The sequence below is a fragment of the Dipodomys merriami genome, unplaced genomic scaffold (genome assembly GCF_024711535.1).
Source record: "Dipodomys merriami isolate MVZ:Mamm:240054 unplaced genomic scaffold, mDipMer1.0.p SCAF_75, whole genome shotgun sequence".
NCBI lineage: Eukaryota > Metazoa > Chordata > Mammalia > Rodentia > Heteromyidae > Dipodomys > Dipodomys merriami.
Window position 1 is genome coordinate 6,627,248 of NW_027206346.1, and position 9,814 is coordinate 6,637,061.

Here is a 9,814-nt window from a genome sequence, read left to right on the forward strand (position 1 = left end):
TTACTAGCCACCAGACTTCAGCTTGAGAAGCTGTCCTGACCAGAAGCTAGGATAAATTGAGCTGGAGAAGGCTAATCTCCATGTAAGGCTCCTGAGCACTAAGGACTAGGCACTATTACAGGTATTGGAGAAACAGAAGTGAATATGGCTCTCTCCTCACCAATTTCATGCTGAAAAGAAAACCAGAAATCATAATGATACTTTCTGTAAATCAGAGACACGAAATTGGTGGTTTTGTGGCAACAACTTCACATTGGGGATGGGGAGAGACATCCCTAAAGAGGAGATAGTTGATATGAGAGCCATCATCCAGGCAATTATCTAGGAGCAAGTTTTCTTTCTTTATTTCTTTTTTTGGGTCCGGTCGTGGGGCCTGAACTCTGGGCCTGGGCGCTGTCCCTCAGCTCTTCAGCTCAAGGCTCTACCACTTGAGCCACAGCGCCACTTCCAGCTTTTTTCTTTTTGCTCATGTGGTGCTGAGGAATTGAACCCAGGGCCTCATGCATGCAAGGCAAGTGCTCTACCACTGAGCCACCTTCCCAGCCCTAGGAGCAGGTTTTCCAGGCAGTAAGAACAGTAAGTACATCCCCCATTGATGGAAATGGACCTGACTTGCTTCAGAAAAGGAAAACAGCACTGACATGCTTGCTTGTGAAATAAGAATGGAAGGGTACAATGAAGAAAAGAAAAATCAGAAATGAAGATAGAAATAAATTAGATATATATTGGATGCTGCAGGTTACAAGAAGAAAAGTTATGATTTTAGTTTAAATCTGACGTGACCCACTGGAACCAAAGTAGTCAAACATATGGGTCTCTGGTGTCTCATAACTGGAATCCTAGTTACTCAGGAGGCTGATATCTGAGATTCAGGTTTGAAGCAAGCCCAAAGGAAATTTGGTAAGACTGATCTCCAATTAAACACCAAAAATATGGACATGAAGCTGTGATTCAGCTGGTAGACCACTAGCCTTGAGGAAAAAACTAAGGGACAGCACTCAGGCCCCAGGTCCAAATCCAAGGACTTCGCAAAACAAAGAAGCCAACAAATAAATTTTGGTGCTGTCATTCATCATTTAGCATTCTAGTTCAATATATTTGGTATTAGCCTTGGAATTATATCCTTAGCAAATGCTCTCCCGGATATTTTGCTTCATTACCAGTTTTCAAAGTCCTGGCATCACCACTGTCTCCTCCCAGTTAACATAGCAGTGTACCACTAGAAATTTGAAGATTTATTTTATTAATCACAAGAATTCTTATCATCTATCCACATACATGAAATGAATAGTAGCCACATTCCACTACTCTGAATATTTTTAATCCCCCTTTGAGTTAATTACCATTAAGGCTTAAAAACTCTAGAGTGGTTATCAAATTAATTCAACAGTCATCATTCTTCCACCCAATCTTGTAACATAAGTTTATAAAACTAGAGAGTATATGAAAGTGTACACATGATACCTTCTAACTATAATACTCTCAAGAAGTAGGGTTTTACAGAAACATCCTGATTGCATTGCCAAAGCAAAGGATAAGAGATTTAATTAAGCTACCTAACATCTCAGAAGGAAAATGCTATTGGCTTTAGAACAAATTCATTAGCCTGGAACTGAGGAAATTAGTTTCAGAAATGCCAGAGGCAAAGGGTATTATTCAAATCACCTTATCATGAGGCACAAGCAGCCTGTCTAGATCAAACTTATAGGAAAAAAAGGGATGAATGAAAAGCAATTAATGCTTCTAAAACAAGCCAGTTGGTGGTGGTTCATGCTTTTTATCCTAGATACTTAGAAATCTAAAATGAAAGGATCTCAATTCAAAGACTGGCCAGGAAGAAAACCTTCCTCTCTGCAACCAGCAGACAGGAAGCATCAGCTCTGGGCCTGAAGCCCAGCAGGATGGCCTCTGCCCACAGACATCCAGACACACAAGACCACCCGCATCTAAAATATTATCAAATACATTCAAATAGTATCTTCTGTTTGGGAGATAACATTTAAAAGATGCATCAAAAACATTTCACTGAGTTCCAGTTAAAAAAGGAAGAGTGAAAGTGGAAATATGTACTCACTCACTGAAAGCTAAGTCACTGACTAGAATGATGTTAATAGGGCTAGAGGCCTATTTGGTAACTTATTCATTCAACCATCTTTCCTCACAACTTGTCAGTCACCCTGAATAGTGAGATTTTTGGTTTTTTGTTTTTATTTTTTGTGCACATATTGTACAGAGGGGTTACAATTACATGGGCAAGATAATGAGTACATTTCTTATCAAGCATTGCAGCCTCCTCCTTTGTTTACCCTTCATATGACTTCCCAGTCTCCCCTTGCTCCCCCAATCCCCCCCCCCCGCACCAAAGTTGTAAAGTTCGTTTTCGACATGACAACTTGTACTTTTCATTGTAGCAACAGGTCCACCTGTATTCTTTTTTTTTTTTTTTTTGTCGGTCGTGGGGCTTGAACTCTGGGCCTGGGCGCTGTCCCTCAGCTCTTCAGCTCAAGGTGAGTGCTCTACCACTTGAGCTACAGCGCCACTTCTGGTTTTCTGGTGGTTTATTGGAAGTGGTTTTCTGGTGGTTTATTGGAGATAGGAGTCTCACTGTCTCTCCTGCCCGGGCTGGCTTTGAACCGCGATCCTCAGATCTCAGCCTCCTGAGTAGCTAGGATTACAGGCGTGAGCCACCAGCGCCCGGCTCCACCTGTATTCTTAAACGACTTGTTTTTCCCCATCTCCTCCACAAATTATACCGACATCAAATATAGTGAAAGCAGGGGTTAAACTGAGATTTTTGAATGAAATGTGTGTGAGCATGTAGCTTGTGAAAGTAGTAATGAAAAGCTAGGCACTGGAAGCTCAGGCCTGTAAAACTAGCTACTCAGAACGCTGAGATATGAGGAACTCAGTTCAAAGACAACTGAGCAAAAAAGACTCTTACCTCCTGTAAGATTAAATTAAAAGAAAGCTGAGCTGTGCTTCAACTGGTAGAGTGCTAGCATCACATACAAAAGCTAAGGGACAGTATTTAGGTCCTGAATTCACGCCCCATACTCAGAGCTCTCATACACAAAATAAGCATGTCAACACCACAGTATATGCATATGTTAGCAAGAGATGTAGATGAATGGGATGATGACATCATTTACCTCACCTTTAGTCTCAAGCATTCTGTGTAGCATAGCTCAGTGTGTGAAAAGCCCTAGTGTGTGAAAAGTCCTGTATATGCCTTTATCTGATTGGGAGAAGGGAAGGGAAATAACAAAATGCTGAAAGAAGTACAAAAGGTGACCCATTGCAACAATGATACTCACAGTACACTATGGCAGAAATTAACTTTACAATGTAAGGGGGGGAGTGGAGGGAAGGGACAGAGGGTGAAAAACACTGGAGTAGGTACCAATGTTCAATGAGAAGTGTTACTTAATCATGTAAATGTAACCCCTCTGTACAGCATCTTTATAATAAAATTGATTTTTAGAAATATAAAAATTAAAAAAGGTTTTTTCATAAAAATCTCAAGCTGATACTAACAGAACTTCTGAGTTCATGTCAAAGTGTTTTTTTAGGAATTTCAAGAAGCTAGTATTAAGTACATATAACCACAATTAAGTGATAATGAGAAAAGTAGTGCTTTTTATTGTATTATATAAATAAAGAAAAAATTTTTTTCATTTCTGTTTACATGGAATTCATGTTTGTGATCTGCATTGTTCCCAAGTCAGACTAATCTCTTGTCCTTAGCTTTCTTTGGTATGTATAGCCTGGACATGTAGTCTGAGGTAGAAGAATTATTCTTTGTTCAACTTGGAGGTCTAGCATAAAAGCCTTCCTCCCTGGGCAGGAGGAGGAGGAGGAGGAGGAGGAGGAGGAGGAAGTTAATAAAACCAAACCAGTGAGAGAGAAAAATTGAGAGAGCAAGGGAAGGAGTGACATTTCAAAAAAGAAATGTATCCTGACCTGACTTATATGACTGTAACCTCTGTGTAACTCACCTTGATAATAATAATACAAAAGAAAAAACAGAAATATAGTGCTGGAGGCATAACCCAAATGGAAGATCAGACTAATATGTATGTGATACCAAGTTCAAACCCCATCATCAATTTCCCCTTCAAAAAATGGCTCTTCTCATCATTTGTGCTTTCCCTAGCTTATGAAAGGGGGTGCAAACAGTTAAAGAGAGAGAAAGGTAATCTGTCAGGAACAGAACTGTACTTGCAATGAGCAGTACTTGCTAGAACACATGTTGACTAGAACACATGATGACTCTATGTTTTCTGAAATAAACAGACCTAGTTGGGCTTGAATACAGGCTCCACTGTATACTAGCTGGGGACTCAAAATTAACTAAACTCTCTGGATCTCAAATTCTTCACAGGTAAAGTGAGCATAACAATACTTATATCACGGGATTATGAGATCTGGATGTCATCAAACATGGAGTGGGTTTTATTTTAGGTGTGTGTTCAACACTCAAACACTGCTGGAAGGAGTATAAACTGGCATGATGTTTACTATATTACTTAACAGTAATACAACAACTACTACAGACTCACTCCTGTAATCTTACTTACAAAAGGTTCTAAGCCTGGACAGGAAACTGGAGCAGACTCATCTCCAATGAGCTCTAAAAAAGCTTGAGGTGGAGTTTGGTTCAAGTGGTAGAGTGCTAGACTTAGCATAAACCTCAGGAACAGTGCCCAGACCCTTAGTTCAAGCCCTAGGACCAACACAAGCACACACACACACACACACACACACACACACACACACACACACACACACACACACACACTAAATTTTGTATGTTCCTATCATCCCACTTAATAATACTTTCCCTCTTCCAAGTTCACCAGTTGTTGTTGTTGTTTTTTTTTTTTTAAAAGGGACTTGCTGTGTAGCTCAGACTGCTCTTAAACTTAAAATCCTCCTGGGTGCTGGGATTACAGGCATGCCTACCATAATTGGCTTCACTCAGTAACTTTATTTATTATATTTTCTGCAAGAAATCCATTCATACTTATGAAGATATATGGCTTAAAGCTGTTCACAGTAATATTCTACTGGACAAAATGTAAACAATATAGCTGGACATGGTAATATGCAACCACATGGTAATGCCAGCCAATACTCAGGAGAATAAGGAGTTGAGGAAAGCTTGGTCTACACTGCAGAACCTGGTCTCCAAGTGAAAGAAATTCTAAAAATATTAATCTACTATGAAGTACACAATATGTTAAATTTATGTAATGGAACAAATAGATCATTGTTAATGGAAATAAAATCTTGGCAGAAATTATAAATACATACATATGTATATATATTTAAATTTGGAGAAATAAAATTTCAAGTGGTATTATCTGAATCTTTCAGTCTACTTGTCACCTACCTATTTACCAACACATTGATTTCTGTTTAGTCTTCACAAAACACTGTTCTCTCACATTAGTACAAAAAAATTGCAAAACAAAAAATACATTATCATAAATACAAATGTAGTTTAATCCCTACTATAAGAATTTGGAGAAAACTTGCATTCAGTTAATGGCATTGAATATTGTTCAAGAAGGGGAGTCTAGGAGAATGTTGACTCTGTGTGTGTGTGTGTGTGTGTGTGTGTGTGTTCCATGAGTAAATAATGGAGTTAGAAGTCGACCTATTATTCTTGCTTAGTTTTTTTGCTCAAAGCTGACACTACCACTTGAGCCACATCTCCACTTCTCGATTTTGGTTTCTTAATTGGAGAAATATCTCAGATTTTTCTGCATGGGATGATTTAAACCTGAATCCTCACTTTTTGACCTCTAAAGTAGCTAGGTTTTTAAAACATGAGCCACTGGTGGATAGCAACTACATTAACATTTTTGCATGTTTGATGAACTTTAAAGTAAAACATATATGTTACTTTTGAGAATGGCAGGAAAGAGTAATAAATGTCTAACAGAATTTAAAACATACAAAGCTGAGAATGGCAACTAGCTGAGAATAGGATGGAATAAATCAAAATTTCCTATAACAGTTTTCAGTCTGTGCACAGAAATGATTGCATTGTTGGAGGCCAAGGCCATCAGATAGCTGAGCTCCAGCTGGCTGCTATGCTCATGAGGCCAGCTAGTGCTATTCACAAGAATGTGATGTTGTTGGATGGCAAGGATCAGCTTCAAGTTCGGAACCTGGAATGTTTCTATTAATCTAGAAGGGGAAATATACCAGGACCCAATGACTGGGTATGTGGTTAGTGGTAGAATGCTGGCCTAGCATGCATGATACACTTGATTTGATTCCTCAGTATGATGTAAGCAGAAAAACTGGAAGTGGTGCTGTGGCTCAATTGGTAGTGTGCTAGCCTAGAGCAAGAGAAGTTTAGAGAGAGTGCCCAGGCCCTGATTTCAAGCCCCCAGTGCTGGCAAAATTAAAAACAAAAACAAACCAACCAAGCACAAAATGCTGTTTGTTGAAATAAATATGTTGAAGAATTCTTTATGTTCACTAGAAAATTGTGCTGTTGGGCATTCATAATGAACTTTGTTATGAAAAATTAAAGTAAATTAATGAAATATTATCTGGCATTGTTCAGGGCATAGTGAGATCTAAAAATGATTGCTGCCTATGGTTACTTGACATAACAACATTAGAGATACACTTGCCAGATTGTGATTTTTTTTTCAGTATACAATTGTGGGATTTTTTTCTTTTTCAAAATAACTTTACTGCCGGGTGCCAGTGGCTCACACCTGTAATCCTAGCTACTAAGGAGGCTGAGAATTGAGGTTCTCTGTTCAAAGCCAGTCCAGGCAGGAAAGTCTGTGAGACCCTTATCTCCAACTAAAGGTTCAGAAAATGTGAAGTGGCACTGTTGCTCAAGTAGTAGAGTGCTAGCCTTGAGCTGCAGAGCTTAGGGACAATGCCCAGACCCAGAGTTCAAGCCCTACAGCCATCAAAAAATAATAATAGTAATAATATTAATTTTATTGTTACTATTAAGGTTTTATATATAAAGGCTACCATTTCATATGTTTGTTTCTTTGATAAAAGAAACGCATATCCATCTTCATTGCCAACAGTTGCTATATATTTATTCAAATACACACATACACACATACAAACACGTGTAGTATAAAGACCCAGGCAGTCTGCAAGGAAATATTTTAATAGGAATTCCATAAAATATTGTCTGCTGAAATCTGACTTGAATTTATAGTAATATCTAGCTGCTTCCACCCCTGGACAAGTCATCATCATTGGTGAAGATGTTGCCATTTGAATTTAGAATGCCCCAGAAAGACCTGTGTTAAAGAAAAATGATTTACCATTTCCTGAGAATACCTGAATATTTCCTCTGGAGATTAAGTTCTTCAGAGTGAAACCCATGAGAACATAGACTCTCATCTTCTTTTATCTTTAATCATTCTAAGTCAAAAACTTTTCTCTTTGACATACTCTCCACTTTCACATTGTCTTGTCACAGGCCACTAAAGCAATAAAACCAACTGAACATACCCTGAAATCTTCGAACTTGTAAATCTGAGTAAGCTGCTTAATAAATGGACAATATCATTATTATGGTAGGTTATTAAGCTAACACAGAAGTCTAGTCTATCTAACAATGTAGAATATATTAAAATGTGCTTCATATTGTATTTTGTGTTTTTGTTTCTGTTAGTCCTAGGGCTTAAACTCAGGACCTGGATGGTGCTTTTGTGTTCTAGGCCAGAGCTTGACATACAATCTGAACTGAACTCCATTTCCCCTGGTGGTTAATTGGAGATGAGAATCTAATGAGGTTTCCTACTTAGGCTGGCTTTGAACTGTGATCTTTGGATCTCAATCTCTTAACTAGCTAAGATTACATCCTTGAACTACCAGTGCCTAACCATGTTGCATATTTTGTGTAATTCCAATTTCCAGCATTGTGTAGATGCTCTTACTACAATATATTTAAAAAAGTAACCCTGTTTCCATTGTATTTGATGATGGTATAATTTGTGTGTGTGGGGGGGAAGGGAACAAACAAATTGTTTAAATAGGGATACAGATGGACCTATTGCAACAGTGAGATGTACAAGACGTTATGTAGAAAAATGAACTTTACAACTTTGGCACAGGAGTGGGGAGCGGGGTAGGGGAGATAGGTAGGGATGGTAAGGGGAAACAAAGGAGGAGGCAACAATGCTTGATAAGAAATATACTCATTACCTTGCCCATGTAATTGTAACCCCTCTTTATGGTATTTTCACAGTAAAAAAAAACCTTAAAACATGGATATTTGTAAAGTTTATAATAAAGAATGTTCAGCCTTTACAAAATGTATGCAAAATCTATGCTAAACTATTGATATTTACTGTACCTTTCCTGCAATCAGTTTGATATAGTTTAATATTTGTCATGCCAAGTTTTTCTATATTCTACTGGAGATTTACTTTTTCATGTATGTATATATATGTATATGTACATGTATCTACCTACCTACCTACCTATCTATCTATCTATCTATCTATCTATCTATCTATCTATCTATCTATCTATCTATCTATCTATCTACATATCTATCTATCTATATCTATATATTCTGTATTCTCTCTCTATATATATATATTCCAATGTGGATAAATAGACTTGAAACTTTGCTTTGTTATTCTGTTCGGAAGCTGAAACTGGTCAGCTCATTCTGTGACAATATCTGTGCTCATTCTCATCATTCCTTTATTTACCACACAATCTGCCTTCTAAAACCAGCTTCATTTCCTAGGTAAGGTTACCAATCAGTCCAACCAATATACACCCAGAGGCTTTTAATAAAGCAAGCTTTAAGGAAGGAAGATAACATGAAGTGACAACTACAGAATTTCTACAGAGACCTGACATCGTTCACATTTCTGCCTTCCTTCTCTTCTCATACTTCAGAAAGCATTGACTAACCCTGTAAATATACTGCATTTATCACTTAAGGATCAGTGTTTTTTTTTTCCAACCCGAAACCTTCTTTTCCATGATTTTTAACATAAACTTTTAGGACTTTTTTTGATTCTGATAGGATTCCATTGAAAACGAAGCCAAGTATATCAAGAAAGCCAATGTTTTCAACTCAGAGTACTAAACAAAAGAGGGAGAAAATGAAGGTTAGCTATATATGTTAAGCACAAATATAGGCAATATCAAGATATTTTGAAATTGTATATTTTTACTGGATAAAGTGGCTCAAACCTGTAATATTATCTGCCTGGAAAACATAGATTAGAGAATTCCAGTTCCAGGCAAGCACAGACAAAAAAAGTTTCAGAAACTCTAACCATTTGCTGGGTGCAATGTGTTTTGCTTGTTCAAGCAGGCCCAGGCATAGTGATACTACCTCAAAATAAGCAATCAAATTACATTCTGCAGTTATGGCAGTAGTAGAGATGCTGTTTCACAAGTATAGAGTTTTGGGTTCAATCTTCCAGCACTGCTAGGCATTTAAGTGTGTGACCGGGCAAGAATTTGGCATGTCTAAGGTCAAGATTTCACACTCTTTTTACAAGCTCTAATAAAACCTTTACCTCTTTTGGTATTTTTAAAAAAATATACCATAACTTCCATGCCCAAACCAAATAATTTCCTATCAGAGCTTTTCTCCTATCCGTTAACGAATATGTTATGTGTTGGATACTGTCCCAATGAAATCACACTAAAGATAAAAAATCCATTGCCTTAGAAAGTGACTGCATTTGGAAACAGAATCTCAAAGGTAGCATTTAAGTTGAAGTCTCCTCCAAGAAAAGCAGAAGGCCTTGAATATTCCAAGGAAAGAGGACTCTGAAGAAGCCAACTCTGA